Genomic DNA, 21,270 nt, shown 5'->3' on the forward strand with positions numbered 1-21,270 from the left:
CAAATTGACGATCAAGAATCGGTATCCTCTTCCCCGAATTGACGATCTTTTTGATCAACTACAAGGATCGAGCGTTTACTCTAAGATCGATTTGCGATCCGGTTATCACCAGTTGAGGGTGAAAGAGAGCGACGTGATGAAGACTGCATTCAGAACTTGTTACGGTCATTATGAGTTTCTCGTGATGCCATTCGGTTTAACCAATGCACTCGCCATATTTATGGATCTCATGAATTGTGTCTGCAAGCCATACCTGGATAAGTTCGTTATCGTCTTCATAGATGATATCCTCATCTACTCCAAAAGCGAAGAAGAACATGAGCAACATCTTCGTCTAGTGTTGGAACTCTTAAGACAAGAGCAACTTTATGCAAAATTCTCCAAGTGTGAGTTTTGGTTGAAGGAAGTCCAATTTTTGGGTCACGTTGTGAGTGATCAAGGTATCAAAGTTGATCCCGCAAAGATCGAAGCTTTCAGCAAGTGGGAAACCCCCACTACTCTGACTCATATCCGCCAATTTCTAGGCCTCGCCGGTTACTACCGAAGAATTATTGAAGGTTTCTCTCTGATTGCGCGTCCTTTGACCGAGCTGACTCACAAAGGGAAGAAGTTCATTTGGGAACCCGAACAGGAATCAGCATTTCAAACCTTGAAAAAGAAGTTAACCACCGCACCTATCTTATCACTTCCTGAAGGCAGTGACAATTTCGTCGTTTATTGCGATGCTTCGAAAAGTGGTTTTGGTTGTGTACTGATGCAACGAACAAAGGTTATCGCTTACGCCTCCCGACAACTGAAGATTCACTAGCAAAATTACACAATGCACGATCTCGAGCTTGGAGCCGTTGTCTTTGCATTAAAACTGTGGAGAAACTATCTTTATGGAACTAAGAGTACTATTTTCACCGATCATAAAAGCCTCCAACACATCTTTGATCAGAAGCAACTGAATAAGAGACAACATCGATGGATCGAGACACTGAACAACTACGATTGTGAACTTCGTTATCACCCTGGCAAGGCCAATGTTGTAGCTGACGCTTTGAGCCGAAAGGAGAGGATGGCACCTCTTCGTGTCCGAGCCTTGAACATCACCATTCATTTGAACCTAAATAGCCAGATCTGAGCAGCCCAAAATGAGGCTCTCAAGGAGGAGAATATATCTCATGAATACTTGAACATTCTCATCTCTCGATTCGAAGTTAAGGAGACTGGACTCCGATGTTATGCCGGAAGAATTTGGGTACCCCGTTATGGAGATCTACGGAACCTTATATTAGATGAAGCCCACAAGTCGAGATATTCGATTCATCCAGGAGCCGGTAAAATGTACCACGATCTTAAGGAACAGTACTGGTGGCCTAATCTTAAGAAGGACGAACATCAGAGGCCTTCTGGGTTACTTCAACAACCGGCAATGGAAGTGGGAAAGGATAACAATGGATTTCATTACAAAGTTACCAAAGACGGTGGGCGGATACGATACCATCTGGGTTATCGTTGATCGTCTTACCAAATCTGCACACTTTTTAGCCATGAAGGAAACGGATAAGATGGAGAGACTTTCTCAACTATACATAAAAGAGGTTGTAACTCGTCATGGTGTGCCCTTATCGATCATTTCAGATCGCGATCCCCGTTTTGCTTTCAGATTTTGGCGTTCTTTGCAAGAAGCCTTGGGAACTCGTCTCGACATGAGCACCGCGTATCACCCGCAGACCGACGGACAAAGCGAACGCACGATTCAGACTTTGGAGGACATGTTGCGTTCTTCACTTAAGGGCAAGCTAACTATCTCTCTTAATCTCTCTTTGTTTGAAAACAGTTCTTTGAAAAATTTAGCGCAGTTTGGCATTTCTACTAAAGCATCTACTAGTCGTACATTCAAATGTAAATTCTTAATAATATCCCAATACTTAGCGAATTGCGCTTCTTGTTTTTCCTTCTTAAGCCTACCCGAAAAAGGTATGCGGGCGCGCGGAATAATTTTCGGGGCCTTAAGAAAGATAGGTTTCGGTGGATTGACAACTGGGTCAATTAGCACAAGTTCCTTATTGGAAAAATCTTGTATTAGTATATTGACAGTTGTTGTAACGACCCTGGATTTTCCAACATTTAATTATTAATAATTTATTATTAATACTTGTGTTTTAATAAACGTGTTCTTATACGTGTTACTTGTTACCGTATTTAACTTTACATGCCCGATTTGTCTTTGTGATACACGTACTTTACACGAATAATATTTTTGAATATTATTTACATTCATGATTAATTAATATTGATCATTTTTTTTATTTAACTAATGTAACTAGTTAATTACTTGGGCTTTGTTTATTTAATTTGTTACTTATTTGGACTTGGGCTTTTATTAATGTACATGGACTTGGAAGCCCACCCTACCTTCTTAATGGACTAAGTTAGCCCATTATTATGCAAGTATTACATTAAGGTAAAACTAGATTAATTAGCTTAGTTAGAAAGACTTGTTACATGTATACTTACACATCTTTCCCACACCATTTAGCTTTATTACTACTTCTAGCTTACACCATTCTCCCACATATGAAAGTGCATTTGATTCCTTCCTCTTTGAGCTCTAAAAACTGTCCACCATATTATGTGTGGGGGAGTTCCATTTTCAAAATTTTGTTACTTATTTACTAGCCTGTCACTTCACTTTTCACATACACACAAAATACTTACAATTTTCTATCATTTTTCTCTCTAACTTGTAAGTAACAAAGCTTTAATTTCTCTTCTTTTTCCTTTAACAAAACTGCCAATCTTCATCATCATTTACTTGATCTTTGTTGTTGTTTACTTACTTGTTACTTGTTTATGTTAAAGATCAAGTTTTCTAACTTGTATCTTCATGTAATCTTGGTTACTTTCATCTTTTGTTTGATGAAAAACCAAGAACAAGAATCTAAACTTACTAGTTTATGGTTCTACATTTTAATGTTTTCAAGATTTAAAGTTCATAAGTTTCATTATAATAATTGTGTTCATGTTTTGTAGACTTAAATCCTAAAATCCAAACTTTGATTTGAATCTTCCTAAGTATGAAACAAACATGAACATAATACTTGTACTTTAGTTTAATTCTTTCTTTTGTAAGTACTTTAAAGTTGTGATGTTGTAAATTTGGTCAAGTATTACTAGTTAATCTTGATCTCATTTTTCTTGAACTAAAGTTAACTTTATAAGTTCAAGAACATGTAAATATAACTTTCTAGTTATAACTTCATATACTTATGTTGGATCTAAGTTTATATAACTTATGGTCTTCTAATTTTTTTTGTAAATAAAAGCTTATAAGCTTACATAGATTTACAAGATGAAAATCTAAGTTTCATAACTTATTGTTTCATTAAAGTAAAGATCCAAGTCTTATAACTTAGGATCTAACTTAAGAACACTAAATCTAGACTTTCTAGTCTAGGATCTTTACGATCTAACTAAGAACTAAGTTCTACAACTTAAGATCTTGTTTATTTAGTTTACTTTCAAGTTTATAGCTTAATATTACTTTTATAACTCATGTATGTATCGGATCTAAGATCTTGATGTAACTTTGGTTCATCAAACTACATGCAACTCTTAAGTGAGTTGTGCTACATGTCTTAGACTTACACTAGTGTTAAGATAGTCAAACCTTGGTTAATATGATGCAAACCCATCAACGAGTTGTATACTTGAAGCTATACGCATCAAGGATGAGAACCGTGATGAGCATCAAGCACCAAGAACCCACTGGAGCACATTACCTACTATTTTCTGGAACAGATCAGACCAACTGGGCTACTGGAAAGCTGATTTTCAGCTAGTTTGGTTTGAGTAGATGATTTTCCGTTTAGACCTCGTCTTAATCCAAGTTACGGTCTAGGATCTATGGCCTCCCGAAAGTCACTACACCCTATTAACGTTGTGCTAAAATTTCTGACCTACTCGCACTTAAACCGTCACCACGGTCAAATAAAGATGAGTTTGGTTCTGGAATTTGGTCAGTACCTAGGGGACTCATATATGGAGCCATGGCTACTGGTCTCACCCCATTTCAGTTTGTATAGAGGTCGTGGCGACTGAACGAACTTAGACCTTGTTTCAAACCCTAGTCTTGACTTAAAACTTACTTTACACTTTTTATTTAATGATGAATGATGATGGTGCTTAAGACCTAATTTACATACTTTTAAACCTTTGGGAACGATATACTGACTTAGTAACTTTTGACTTAGGTTGAGGACCTTCCGGACCAAACTACTTGCTTACTATTCCTGCGAATCGACTTTTACTACTTTCCACTGTGAGTTATAGCATTCCTTTTTACTTTAACTATTTTGGGAACTGAGAATACATGTGCATTTTACGTTTTACATACTAGGCACGAGTACTTAAACTTTATATATGTGTGGGTTATACAACGGCATAAACTTTCTCCTTAGCTCGGTAACGTTTAGTCATTGGTCATTGAACCGGTGAACGCGAATCTTAGATATGGATCCATAGGGTTTGACATCCCCACTCGGGCTAGTAGCGCTAGCATTTAACGGGTGTTTAATACTTCATAAACATACGCACTCGCCAAGTGTACTTTTAGGGGGTGTTATTTTCGTTAAGTTAGTTACCAAGTGCCCACGGTTATACATATACTTTTCATACTATTTTGAAATATTGAAATCTCGTGGCCTACCTTACATTACTGTTATACTTAAACTATAGCTCACCAACCTTTGTGTTGACATTTTTAAGCATGTTTTTCTCAGGTGCTTAAGGTTTGATTGCTTCCGTTGTAGTTGCCATGCTTTGTAGACTCCCGTTGTGCTTATTAGAGATGTCTTCGCATGAAACATTTATTTTGCATTCAAACTTTAATACTTTTGAACAATGAATTTGTAACGACCTACGGGTTACGTACTATTATTATCTCCTTCTATTCATAAAGGCATATTATCGGTTGTTAAACACTTGACGTTGGTTAAGACGTCACCTTTATTCATGAATGCAAACTTATTTTGAAACAACATGTAGTATTTGACCTTGTAATGATCCTGTTGTTGATGATTCGTACACGATGGTTTTGTACGAGGCATCACAGTTGTTTCCTTCCCTCCTCTAGTAATTACTAGGGCATCAAACTCACTGCACTCTATTTCAACTTTAGTGGTTAATCGTTTAAGTGTAAGCTGAAAATTGGTGATTAATTCTTCAAAAGTCTTTATCAAAGTATCAAACTTATTTTGACATTCTATGACTTGAAGGTTTATTGTGTATTGCTTTTTCATAAATTCAACTAAAATTTCCTTAGAGTGGAGAGTAGGTTTGTGCAACGGGAAGATTATATTATGATCCGAGCTATTTTACTGTTTGTGTGCCCATCTAGGGTAAGGATACCTTAGATTGGTTCTAGTAGCATCGGAGTTTCTAGGAATTTGTAAATTTTGAAGAGTGAGAGTGAGATCTTGTAACCTGGTTTCCAGCATTTTTACCGTATGCGCGAAGACGTCATCCTTCTCAGCAGCTTCATTGTTTCAATCTTCCTGCTGTGCAGCTATTGTGTCCAAGAGATTCCATGCTTCGTCTGCTGTTCGGGACATGAAATTGCCTTGCGAGGCCATGTAGAGGAGAGACTTATCATCCTTGGTTAAACCATTGTAAAGCATACAGATTATGTCTGCCCGACTTAACGAATGATTCGGACATCTTTTAAGCATCATCTTTATTCTATTCCATGCTAGACACAATGACTCATTTTCTTTTTGAGAAAAGTTTGTGATGTCATTTCTTAAACAGGTTTGCAGGGAGGGTGGATAAAATTTGTTTAGAAATTTAGTGGCTAAAACCCCCCATGAATGGATTGAATTCGAGTTAAGTTCGTCAAACCATGCTAAAGCGTGTGCAGAGAGTGAATATTGAAAAAGATGAAGTTTTAAAATGTTTTTCTCATTTTCTTCCTTCTTAAAAGAGTTGACCAGACTGATAAATTTATTTAAGTGAAAGTTTGGATCTTCAGTCGGTAATCCTTGAAATTTACAGATCATACTGACGAGTTTAATCATGTGTGAACTGATTTCACGAATTCCTTCGATTCCTAAGGTGATTGGTCTTCCTCTTTCCTCTAAGCATGACTTAAGCATAGAAGCAATGGTATCTTGTTGTTCCATTTTTTAGATTTTCTGTTTAAAAAGACTTAAAAGTAACTTTTAGAAAATATTAATTTACTAAAAGGATCGATAATTTAATAAAAACAATTATTCTTGAAATTCGGTCGCTAACCAGATCGGATATCTTTATTGATAGGATTTCTTACAGATTACTTATATCGAGGTGGCAAGGCCAACTACGGAGAGGCATGATCCTTTTGGTTCCAATATAATTGGAGACTGTTCGGAAAATCCAACAACCAAGTCCGTGTATAATTGTCTTTCTTAGACACCACCAAACAACACTTTTGTCTGTTTTAAATCTTTCTCGGTCAAAATATTCGATCCCCGGTAGCGGCGCCAAGAAGAAGAGACCACTGATATGCTATTATCGGACGATTTTATTTGTGCGGTGTCGTTAGGCCGCAGGATGTCCGGTTCGGTAGCACACGGTGTCTTCGTTTATTTATATTGTGCGGGGCCTAAATTTACTTTTACTTTCTAAGGTGTAGAAGGTGTAAGTTAATCTAATGTCGTATTTTTTGCTGATTAACAAATTGAAGATCGAGTGAATAATTGTCTTTTAGTTAAATTACCTGGATAAAAGATAGTAGTTGTTTTTAGCTAAAAGTCCTAAGTGCAGAAAAGTAAATAAGTGGAAAGATATCCGGAGTATGCAGATTAGGGAAATGTTGACCAAGATATCAGTATTGTGAAAGGACCCGTTCATATACATTATAAATGATTCACAATAGTTGATTACATTGCAAGGTATTTGACCTCTATATGATACATTTTACAAACATTGCATTCGTTTTTAAAAGACAATCTTTCTTTACATCGAAAATTGACAGGCATGCATACCATTTCATAATATCCACTATCTAACTTTAAATTGATTTAATAATAATCTTTGATGAACTCAATGACTCGAATGCAACGTTCTTCGAAATATGCTATGAAAGACTCCAAGTAATATCTTTAAAATGAGCAAATGCACAGCGGAAGATTTTTTTAACACCTGAGAATAAATATGCTTTAAAGTGTAAACCAAAAGGTTGGTGAGTTCATTAGTTTATCATAATCATTTATTTCCATCATTTTAATAGACCACAAGAATTTCATTTCCAGTTCTCATAAATATACGTCCCATGCATAGAGACAAAAATAATCATTCATATGGTGAACACCTGGTAACCGACATTAACTACATACATATAAGAATATCCCCTATCATTCTGGGATCCTCCTTCGGACATGATATAAATTTCGAAGTACTAAAGCATCCGGTACTTTGGATGGGGTTTGTTAGGCCCAATAGATCTATCTTTAGGATTCGCGTCAATTAGGGTGTCTGTTCCCTAATTCTTAGATTACCAGACTTTAATAAAAAGGGGCATATTCGATTTCGATAATTCAACCATAGAATGTAGTTTCAATTACTTGTGTCTATTTCGTCAAACATTTATAAAAGCGCATGTATTCTCAGTCCCAAAAGTATAAAGGGTAAAAAGTCAAATGAAACTCACCATACTGTATTTCGTAGTAAAAATACATATAACGTCATTGAACAAGTGCAAGGTTGGCCTCGGATTCACAAACCTAAATTAATTATATATATTTATGTATTGGTCAATATTTGTCTAACAAATTAGGTCAAGTCATAGTGTACCACAATCCTAATGCTCGAGACTAATATGCAAAAGTCAACAAAAGTAAATTTGACTCAAAATAATTTCCAAAAATCTATAAATGATTAATATATAGTTTAAATATCGTCGTTTTATATTTTTAAATATTTTTAAAAGATTTATTAGAGTAAATAATATAATTTATTTATTAATAAATAAAATTTTATATTAAATTTATATAATAAAATATACTTTTAAATATATTAAGTAATAAATTTATAGGGTTCATTTAATATTATAAAGATAATATGATAGGTATTATTAAAGTAAGTTATTACACGTAGTAAAATATGTTTGTATCACATATTTATTTGATAAAATAATATCTATAATGATAGTAAGTAAAAGTTGTATTATTTTGTAATAATAATTATTATTATAAAAATATCAATATTTATAATTACTAAGATGAGATTATGATAAAACGATAATTCTAATTATGATAACTTTAATATTTACGATAATTTTTAATATTTTCTTTAAAATAATAATTCTATTTAAAATAATAATAATAATGATATTTTATAGTAACAATGACATTTCTATTAAAATGATAATTTTTGTTAAAATGATAGTTTTAATACTAATGATACTTTTAATAATAATAGTAATGATAAAAATAATAAGAACGATAATTTTATTAAAAAATCAATATCTTATAATATTTTAATTTCATCATGATACTCTTACCCATTATTTCCTAATCGTTTCGTTTAATAGCTTTTAATCATCTTTTATATCGTATTCATAATAATGATAATAATAGTAATCAAAATAATTAGGTGTTACAAATATTTGTTTTAATTACACTAATAATAATAATGATAGTTACTATAACATTATTAACGATAATACTAATAATTATCTTAATGATAATATAGTAACAATAATAATAACAATAACAATAACCATTTTTAAATAATGATATATATATTAATAATGATAATAATAATAATAATACCAACAATAATAATAATAATAATAATAATAATAATAATAATAATAATAATAATAATAATAATAATAATAATAATAATAATAATAATAATAATAATAATAATAATAATAATAATAATAATTGGATAATAATAATAATACTAATTATAACTTTAACGATAATAACGATAGTAGTAATAATAATAAAAAAATAACAATTTTTAATGATAAATCCCTTTTATTGATAAAGATAATAATAATGATAATAATAAGATAAAACTAGAACGACGATAAAAACGACGATAATAATAATCATTTTTAATAAAAATATCGAAAATTCAATTGATTATAACTTCTAATCCGTTCATCGAAACTATTCGATATCTAAAGGAAAAGTTCTTAATTTTTCGCTAGCTTTCCAAGGACATGCATATCTTATACCTTATCTCAACCGCAAGTGTAACTAATTCAAGATTCAACCTAACCTGTCTAAGGGCAATATCAAAAGTACAAGCATGCATAATCCTAAATACTCGAGCACTAGTCAGGGATACACTATTAGTATGTAAAAGTTAAATTATAAGTACTCACGTATCAATATTGAGATTCAATATTGCAGGAAAGGTACGTAGACGCAACGGAAATGATAAACACTATATTGACCTCACGAGCATACCCATGAACCATACTCAATCACCTCCATAGCTATAACCCATAATTTCCTTAATCCTATCCCACTCAAAAAAAAATTTCGAAATCACTCGGACAGCACTCCGTCGTAATATTTTATGTATACTAATAATATCTTGAAATAATACGGAGTAAATATATATATATGTAAATCGATTGAGAAAGTTTAGAGAAAAATATTTTCAAGTTTTTATGAAATAATGAAACCTATTGAATTCTATTTATAATAGATTTTTGAATTATTAAAGTGAATTATTAAAGTATGAATTATTAAAGTGAATTATTAAAGTATGAATTATTAAAGTATGAATTATTAAAGTATGAATTATTAAAGTGAATTATTAAAGTATGAATTATTAAAGTGAATTATTAAAGTTAAAGTAAAGTAAAAATAAAGTAAAGGTAAAGTTTAAGTATAGTAAAAGTATAAAACTATGTACGTATAATACGCGTATAAATATATATAATATTAATTTAAATCGTTATATATATTTAATAAAATAAAATATAAATATCGTTATCTTTATCATACTAGTTAAGTAATGAGTTGTCAAAAGTGGTTCTAGATATTTATAAAAGTTATATACGTTTTAATAATAAAGTTCTTTTTAAACTGAAAACGTTTTTGTACGTTTGAAACTAAATAGATCAATCGAGTCTTTATGAGATTCAATCTTCCACTATCCTTTGTCTAGTTCTCAATGATTGACAATTTGTTCTTATTTATAAATCACTTTACCATTTTCCGAATATTGTTAAAATGGAAAGATTTCTCAAATCAACGTGGGCCTTTCAACAGAGACTTGTAATCATAATTTAATATATCTGATAATTCAATCATTTGATCTTATCTTCTAATTCCATTGATAAACATTTTGAAACAGATACATCATATAAAGTATTTAATCTAATATTTTGTTTACGTTTCAAGTTATAATATATATATATATATATATACACATATACATATATAATCATATTCGTTTAATGGTTCGTGAATCGTTGGAACTTGGTCGAGGTTGAATGAATGTATGAACATAGTTTAAAATTCTTGAAATTTAACTTAACAAGTATTGCTTATCGTGTCGGAAAAATATAAAGATTAAAGTTTAAATTTGGTTGGAAATTTCCAGGTTGTCACAGTACCTACCCGTTAAAGAAATTTCGTCCCGAAATTTGAGTAGAAAGGTCGTGAATGATAATAAGTATGTTTTCATGATGCATACGGGCTGAAAATTAGAGTTTTATCATCAGTGAATAATTTGGATAAACAATCCATTTATATGAAGAGTACGAATGAAGCTAACATAGAAGAGTGAAATGAGTAAGTGTAGATTCATCTTATCATTTGATGTAGATATGATTGATTCCCAGATTTCGAGGGATTTGAAGAAAATCTTCTTAATAAGATTTGACTATCCGGTAATCAAGGGAATTAGGATCCGCTTTAAATGCGATCGTCCATTTTAATTGTTCTGTCGGAGATTTTCTTATAAATTTACCTCCTTCGTTTCCTTACAACTCACACCTTCTGTTGATGCATTTTATGCAAGTCCCTAAACATCTACCCACGTCCATTGCAGGTACAACAGTTTACAGGCCACCATGATTGCTCGTTATTATCCTATCCATGTTTGTATGTGGTTACAGGAACTGCAGGAACGAAATTTAGAAATTTGACTATGTTAGACTTAGTCAGACGTACGAGTGAAGCCTCACTAGTACGGCTGACAGGATCATACACACGGTTGATGCTGAGCTAAGTCACAATTACAACCTAAATGAGAAGACACGAGTGAGTGATCACCCGTATGGCTGATGAAGCCAACTCGTACGTGTAATGAATGAATCGTATGGGTGAGTCAGCAGCAGGGGTATATAAAGTCTTATGTTCTTCATTTTAGGTTAAGCCTCTCATTTGTTACACACACTCAGATCTAGTGAGCTCCTCCGATTCTCTCTCAGTCTAAATCACCCAGGTGGTGAATAATAGCTCTAGGTGTTGATCTAATCACACTTGATTTAGTTGTGGTTTGACTAAATTAATCAAAAAAAAAAACTTAACCTATTCACTAGAGGGTTTGATTCACTTATTCCGCCATTGTGTGAGTTAAATCTGTTAATTTCTAAGTTCCTAGTCATGTTTCATCACCTTCTATTCTTTCCCCCTCAACTCATATTTTTAAGTATTCATCAATATGCTCCATCCAGTTCTGATTCTCGATATACTTCTAACTTTCATATCGGTCATTCTTTTTTTTCATCTACCGCTAGAAGAATCTATTTACTTCTACTATACTCTTGGGTTTATAGTGTTTCTAGTTCTCCCGTGTGTTTATATTGCTATATGCATCGATATATATGGTTTATAATTTCTGGTTTATCGTTGGGCTGTATATGTTCCCTTATATTTCAAAGTCTTTGCTTCTGTCTTCTATAATCATTTTCATTCACAGTTAATGCTCTCTTTTATTTGCTGCAATTTATACCCCAATTTCTATTTCGGAGTTTTGTCCTTTCGTTTCTTCTTCTTGCGATTAAGCACCGCTTGTAATGGTCCAGAATTCACAGATATGAATTTCGGAATGAACATTGTTAATGTTCTAGGAAGGAAATTGTGATGGCACGATCTTGACTTGTCAAATTACTAGAATACCTTGGAAAAGGCCGAATCATCAAGAAATATTTTCTTGATATTTTAGAGGTTAAATAGAATACAAGAGCCGTATAACATGGCACATGATGATGTTATGATCTGTGAATCATCACGTTCCATTTAGAAACTCAGCATGACTTACTGTAATATAATCACGTTGATCAAGTGTCATTATATTATACTAATTCATGCTTCAGTTCCCAACACTACTTCAAAATATTCCTATTTTAAACTTGAATGTTTCAGAATTTAGAAACTAAAATAGTTTCTTTTATGATGTAATACAGATAGCGCGAAGAGGTAAATGATTTCAAATAAGAAAAATTAAGAAAATATCTTCAGAAATATGGAGGATATTTATAATGAAAGATATGATGATATTTTAGAATTTCTAATATCAGAGGATGATGAAGAATATTGTCCGCGAGGGTTTAGAGTCAGGAGCAAGGTATTCGTTAATGACTTCAGCAGGTACTGAATCATTTGGATCTTTTGAAGTCAGGTTCAGTCTTTGTAATTTGTCCACAGCCTCCTTCCTACTTTGCTCAATCCGTTTTCCAGTTCCAAAACTTCTCTTTTTCTGCGCTTTGCCAGCACACTTCATCATTATCATCCAGCTTTTACCGTTTAAAGTCGTTTATAGTTTTTGCTGCTTCATCAGTATTTTTTTCCATTTTCGGAGAACCAATTCGTAGTTCGGAGTGTTTTTCAGAAACTTCACATTCAAATTAAGTCCAGAAGATAGACGTTATATATACACATATAACTGTTGGCGTAGACATGCTGCGAGATTTCAAAATACTGATTGCTAATTCCCAATGATTCGTATGGCAATTCTCATTACAAGATGCGAATGAGTAAATGATGGGGTTTCAATAAATAATTATAATGACTTTTTGGAGAGGCTAAAGTCAAAGGGTAATGAAGTTGTTGGTACATCTGCTAATAATGTGGTGGAATGTAAAAGGTTCCCTGGTAACGATGGTGTATATCTCAAGGTTATAATAAGGTTAGTCTGACTGAAAATTCAAAGTTGACTTGCTGGAGCTGTGACAAAACTGGCTACTTTGAATAGGAGTCGCAAAGTTATTTTTGCTAATAAATGCTAAAGAATCTGACGCGGATACGTTGTTTAAACTTTTACTTTAGTTTCAAGAGTTTTTCGGGTACATAACTGTGGGTAACATGTGGTTGGATTATCATCTCAATTCCTTATCATTCGAAGTGTCTTCAGAAATTTTCGAAGGGTTTGAACACATATTGTAATCGTTAACATACATTTGATGTTCTAACACAGTTTTGAAGTCAAAATATAGCTTGTGAAAGATGTAAGGATCTAAGAGTGATGATTTTGGTCATATCTCGAGTTGAATTTTGAGATTTCAAAATCAGAATATGTAATTAAATTTTGAATGAGTATGGTTGTTTTGATTTCCATAAAAGAATGTATATTATTGTGAAAGTAGGGAGTATAATGGATGATTTGCTGAATCAGATTCGAAGAATGTAACATATTATTTGTGAATTTATATATCTCTCGGGTATTACCTACCTGTTAAAAAAATTTCACAATTAATATTTTGTACAAAAGAATTTTATTACAGTCTTTATGAAAATATATATATGTATATTTTCTTCAGATGTAACATAGATTTAATGAGTTAATGTTAAATTAAACTCATTTGATTTACGGTTGAAACTAGAATTGAATAATCCCTAAAGGCTTTAAAAAGTACATAACTTTTACGCAGTATTTCTTTAATGACATTGAAATTATGAATCAATACTTCGTTATTTGTTGATGTATGATGTTCGGTTTGTGGAATTCTTGTGAATTTCGCAAAGCACGAATGATGTTATCTGAAAAGTTTCGGGTACATCGATGATGAAAGTGTAAAATCAAATATATACTTGATTTATTATGAATTGGAATTTGTTGAATTGCGACAGAGATTGTAGTTAACGCTGGTTAAGTTGCGGCCGAAGGACGTACATTATTGCATATTTGTAATATGAATTAACCGAGTAGTTAAGATTCACACACAATAGGTTAGCACGGAAAGATTTATTTCAAAATATATATATATATATATATATATATATATATATATATATATATATATATATATATATATATATATATATATATATATATAATATACATATAATTTCTTCAGATGGAATGAGTTAATTCTTCATAACTCGTTGATACAATATACATGTTATTGATTCGTAATGATGTCCACAGTGATTCTTGAACTGACGGAGTTTGTGATGTTATCGGTGTTGTTGATTCGGATGTTGACTGTACTGACGATGCTGGTAACGCTGACGGTACTGTTGATGCTGTTGGTAAAGCAAGTTTAGCTTGTTAATCACACACCATTTTTGTCAGGGTTTCTACTCTTCCTTCTATCATTTTGGTTCGCTTAACTAATTTATGGTTAGGGCCAGATTAGATAATCTCTAAGACTTTAGAGATTACATAATCGTCGCGGAATGTTTCTCCAATGAAGTTATGAATTAATACTTCGTCAGTTATTGTTGTTGGTACTCCTTGGTATCTATGGTGCGTATGAGGTTGATGCTCGTGGGACAGATTGTGAAGTTGAGGTTTACGACGCGGTTGTGGTTGGAGGTGGTAATAGTACTGTTGGCGTTGATGATGGTGGTACTGGTTATGCTGCTGATGCTGCTGCTGGTGTTTGTAATCTCTGCACCATATTCTCCAAAGCTACTACCCGAGCGCGAAGCTCGTTGACTTCTTCTATTACACCGGGGTGATTGTCGGTTCGGACGAGCGGATAAATAAAATCTAAAATTTGATGTAATATATAATCTTGACGAGATACTCTAGAAATGAGCGAGAACATGGTATTTCGGACAGGTTCGCCGGTAAGTGCTTTAGGTTCTTCGTCAAGAGGGCAATGTGGTGGATGGAAGGGATCACCTTCTTCTTGTCTCCAATGATTGAGGAGGCTACGAACCCATCCCCAATTCATCCAGAATAGGTGATGACTGATTGGTTGATCTATTCCGGTCACACTGCTTTCGGAGCTTGAATGGGATTCCATTTCGGAATCTGAGTGACTTGAACAGATGATGAATTCCATTTCGTACGATTGGATAAAGGATTTTTTTTTTCCGATATGAAATGATTTTGGCTAACGGATGGTATTCTAATTACATAGAATATATATATATATATATATATATATATATATATATATATATATATATATATATATATATATATATATATATATATATATATATATATATATATATATATATATATATATATATATATATATATATATCAAAAGATTTCGTAGATTACGGAGGACTTTGCAGGATATGTCAGGCAAAGTTTAAAGTAACAGATACGATAAGATATGATTTAGAAGATATGCTAAGATATGAATTTTTATCTATACACTATTCATGCAATCAATGCAGCAAGACGTGTCTTAGACTAAAAATGATAAGCAGGTAATTTCCTGAGGATGATAAGTAGTTAATTTTCGACACAAAATGATAAGCAAAACTTTTGACATGCAGACACGGTCGAAGTCCAGACTCACTAATGCATCCTATCGACTTATCAGTTAGACACACTAATGCAGACCTGGTTCGCTAAGACCACCGCTCTGATACCAACTGAAAGGACCCATTCATATACATTATAAACGATTCACAATAGTTGTTACATTGCGAGGTATTTGACCTCTATATGATACATTTTACAAACATTACATTCGTTTTTAAAAGACAATCTTTCTTTACATCGAAAATTGACAGGCATGCATACCATTTCATAATATCCACTATCCAACTATAAATTGATTTAATAATAATCTTTGATGAACTCAATGACTCGAATGCACAGCGGAAGATTTTTTTAACACCTGAGAATAAATATGCTTTAAAGTGTAAACCAAAAGGTTGGTGAGTTCATTAGTTTATCATAATCATTTATTTCCATCATTTTAATAGACCACAAGAATTTCATTTCCAGTTCTCATAAATATACGTCCCATGCATAGAGACAAAAATAATCATTCATATGGTGAACATCTGGTAACTGACATTAACTAGATACATATAAGAATATCCCCTATCATTCCGGGATCCTCCTTCGGACATGATATAAATTTCGAAGTACTAAAGCATCTGGTACTTTGGATGGGGTTTGTTAGGCCCAATAGATCTATCTTTAGGATTCGCGTCAATTAGGGTGTCTGTTCCCTAATTCTTAGATTACCAAACTTTAATAAAAAGGGACATATTCGATTTCGATAATTCAACCATAGAATGTAGTTTCAATTACTTGTGTCTATTTCGTCAAATATTTATAAAAGCGTATGTATTCTCAGTCCCAAAAGTATAAAGGGTAAAAAGGCAAATGAAACTCACCATAATGTATTTCGTAGTAAAAATATATATAGCGTCTTTGAACAAGTGCAAGGTTGGCCTCGGATTCACGAACCTAAATTAATTATATATATTTATGTGTTGGTCAATATTTGTCTAACAAATTAGGTCAAGTCATAGTCTACCACAATCCTAATGCTCGAGACTAATATGAAAAAGTCAACAAAAGTAAATTTGACTCAAAATAATTTCCAAAAATCTATAAATGATTAATATATAGTTTAAATATCGTCGTTTTATATTTTTAAATATTTTAAAAAGATTTATTAGAGTAAATAATATAATTTATTTATTAATAAATAAAATTTTATATTAAATTTATATAATAAAATATACTTTTAAATATATTAAGTAATAAAATTTATAGGGTTCATTTAATATTATAAAGATAATATGATAGGTATTATTAAAGTAAGTTATTACACGTAGTAAATTATGTTTGTATCACATATTTATTTGATAAAATAATATCTATAATGATAGTAAGTAAAAGTTGTATTATTTTGTAATAATAATTATTATTATAAAAATATCAATATTTATAATTACTAAGATGACATTATGATAAAACGATAATTCTAATTATGATAACTTTAATATTTACGATAATTTTTAATATTTTCTTTAAAATAATAATTCTATTTAAAATAATAATAATAATGATATTTTATAGTAACAATGACATTTCTATTAAAATGATATTTTTTGTTAAAATGATAGTTTTAATACTAACGATACTTTTAATAATAATAGTAATGATAAAAATAATAAGAACGATAATTTTATCTAAATCAATATCTTATAATATTTTAATTTCATCATGATACTCTTACCCATTATTTCCTAATCATTTCGTTTAATAGCTTTTAATCGTCTTTTATATCGTGTTCATAATAATGATAATAATAGTAATCAAAATAATTAGGTGTTACAAATATTTGTTTTAATTACACTAATATTAATAATGATAGTTACTATAACATTATTAACGATAATACTAATAATTATCTTAATGATAATATAGTAATAATAATAATAATAACAATAACAATAACCATTTTTAAATAATGATATATATATTAATAATGATAATAATAATAATAATACCAATAATAATAATAATAAAAATAATAATAATAATAATAATATTTGGATAATAATAATAATACTAATTATAACTTTAACGATAATAACGATAGTAGTAATAATAAAAAAAACAATTTTTAATGATAAATCCCTTTTATTGATAAAGATAATAATAATGATAATAATAAGATAAAACTAGAACGACGATAAAAACGACGATAATAATAATCATTTTTAATAAAAATATCGAAAATTCAATTGATTATAACTTCTAATTCGTTCATCGAAACCATTCGATATCTAAAGGAAAAGTTCTTAATTTTTCGCTAGCTTTCCAAGGACATGCATATCTTATACCTTATCTCAACCGCAAGTGTAACTAATTCAAGATTCAACCTAACCTGTCTAAGGGCAATATCAAAAGTACAAGCATGCATAATCCTAAATACTCGAGTACTAGTCAGGGATACACTATTAGTATGTAAAAGTTAAATTATAAGTACTCACGTATCAATATTGAGATTCAATATTGCAGGAAAGGTACGTAGACGCAACGGAAATGATAAACACTATACTGACCTCACGAGCATACCCATGAACCATAATCAATCACCTCCATAGCTATAACCCATAATTTCCTTAACCCTATCCCACTCAAAAAACAATTTCGAAATCACTCGGACAGTACTCCGTCGTAATATTTTATGTATACTAATAATATCTTGAAATAATACGGAGTAAATATATTTATGTAAATCGATTGAGAGAGTTTAGAGAAAAATATTTTCAAGTTTTTATGAAATAATGAAACCTATTGAATTCTATTTATAATAGATTTTTGAATTATTAAAGTGAATTATTAAAATGAATTATTAAAGTATGAATTATTAAAGTATGAATTATTAAAGTATGAATTATTAAAGTGAATTTTTAAAGTATGAATTATTAAAGTGAATTATTAAAGTATGAATTATTAAAGTGAATTATTAAAGTTAAAGTAAAGTAAAAATAAAGTAAAGGTAAAGTTTAAGTATAGTAAAAGTATAAAACTATGTACGTATAATACGCGTATAAATATATATAATATTAATTTAAATCGGTATATATATTTAATAAAATAAAATATAAATATCGTTATCTTTATCTTTATCTTTATCATACTAGTTAAGTAATGAGTTGTCAAAAGTGGTTCTAGATATTTATAAAAGTTATATACGTTTTAATAATAAAGTTCTTTTTAAACTGAAAACGTTTTTGTACGTTTGAAACTAAATAGATCAATCGAGTCTTTATGAGATTCAATCTTCCACTATCCTTTGTCCAGTTCTCAATGATTGACAATTTGTTCTTATTTATAAATCACTTTACCATTTTTTGAATATTGTTAAAATGGAAAGATTTCTCAAATCAACGTGGGCCTTTCAACAGAGACTTGTAATCATAATTCAATATATCTGATAATTCAATCATTTGATCTTATCTTCTAATTCCATTGATAAATATTTTGAAACAGATACAATCATATAAAGTATTTAATCTAATATTTTGTTTACGTTTCAAGTTATAATATATATACACATATACATATATAATCATATTCGTTTAATGGTTCGTGAATCGTTGGAACTTGGTCGAGGTTGAATGAATGTATGAACATAGTTTAAAATTCTTGAAATTTAACTTAACAAATATTGCTTATCGTGTCAGAAAAATATAAAGGTTAAAGTTTAAATTTGGTTGGAAATTTCCGGGTTGTCACATATTGGGTCAGGGAAAGGTATTTATGCTTATATTAAGACTATGCTTGGTGTGACGACCCGGGAATTTTCGATCAAATTTAAACTTAATCTTTATATGATTTCGACACGATAAGCAAAGTCTGTAATGTTGAGTCTCAAAAATTTTGGAAACTATATATTCGAGTTACCCTTTGACTATTCTCGACGATTCACGAACTATTGTTTGTAAATAAATATGCATATGTATATAAATGTAAGTAGATGTAATAAATAGAAATTTTAAAATATAAATGGATCATTATAGTTAAGTATGTAAAATAGTATATCAAATAATAATGTTATTTTCAAAAATAAATATCTATATATATATATATATATATATATATATATATATATATATATATATATATATATATGATTCTATACAAAAATTAAGATTGTGGGTATCTTATAGTATAAAAATGTATAACTATTAAATGGCATATATAGAAATTGAAACATACAAATTGTTGTTATCAGTATTGTTTATTAATAGTTATTAATATTATTACTTATTATTATAAGATTTTTCTAGCATTATTTTTATATTTATTATTAAAAAAAGTAATATGATAAATAATATTATTATCATTATTAAAATAATTATTTTTATTATTTGTATTTAATTATTATTAACATTAATTATTATTATCATTGTCATTAATACTACTATTATTATTATTAGATATTATTATTATTATAATTATTAACAACAATATTATTATTAATAGGTATATATTTATTATAAATAGATACATATATAAATACTATTATTATCAATTACACTAAAACTTATTATTATTATGACATATTATATTACCCTTATTATTATCATTATTATTATTAATGTTATTATTATTATTAATATTATTATTATTATTTGTAATACAATTATAATTAATAATTTAAAATAATAAATATATAGAATCAGGAATATAGGATTAGGTTCAGTTCACGGATACTTCATCTGTAGTGATTGTTGTTCCTGTTTGTAAAAGTGATAAAAACGAATCCAAACACAGATATAATACAAATTCAGGTCGGTATCGTCTTTTATTATTTATTTTTCTTTTGGCCTCGGTTGATGCTTCATGTCGAAAACTTGCTATAAAACAAACAATTCGATTCACATTATTAGACATAAATCATTCTATTGTTTTACCATTACTATCGATTAACAACTGCACTTGTGTTAGTCAATTTGATTTAATCAGAAAAGCACAAAAGCCAGTTGTTCTCTGTTCTTGTACCCGTTTAGCCAAAATTCGAATTTTTGTTCTAATTAAAAATCGATAAATGCAGTGTGGTTCTAAAGCATGTCGTGAATGTTTGTGTAAAATTTCCACTTCCAATTTTACAAATCAAACACGAATTTTTGAAGTCAAAGTTCTTGAGCAAAAAGTCAAACGGGTGTTCAATGATCGAATTGAAGGTTTACAGGATGGTTCTGTTGAAATTTAGAATCCAGAGAGCTTCTATAAAGGTTTTACAACATATTTCATGAAGAAACTTTAGTCTAAAAACGTCTAAATTCTTAAATCAAAATTTGAGTTCATATATTTTTTTTTTCGAACAGCAGCCTGGGTAATATATATATATATATATATATATATATATATATATATATATATATATATATATATATATATATATATATATATATATATATATATATATATATATATATATATATATATATATATATATATATATATATATATATATATATATTTTAGTTTGTGATTGTGTCTGGTAAATTGTAATCACACTTGCAAGCATTTTACATTTTGTTGTTAAATCCTGAAATCGATTTCATAATGTGATTAAATTGGTTCTTAGTCGATTAAGGCATG

Source organism: Rutidosis leptorrhynchoides, chromosome 2 (assembly GCF_046630445.1).
Source record: "Rutidosis leptorrhynchoides isolate AG116_Rl617_1_P2 chromosome 2, CSIRO_AGI_Rlap_v1, whole genome shotgun sequence".
Classification (NCBI taxonomy): Eukaryota; Viridiplantae; Streptophyta; class Magnoliopsida; order Asterales; family Asteraceae; genus Rutidosis; species Rutidosis leptorrhynchoides.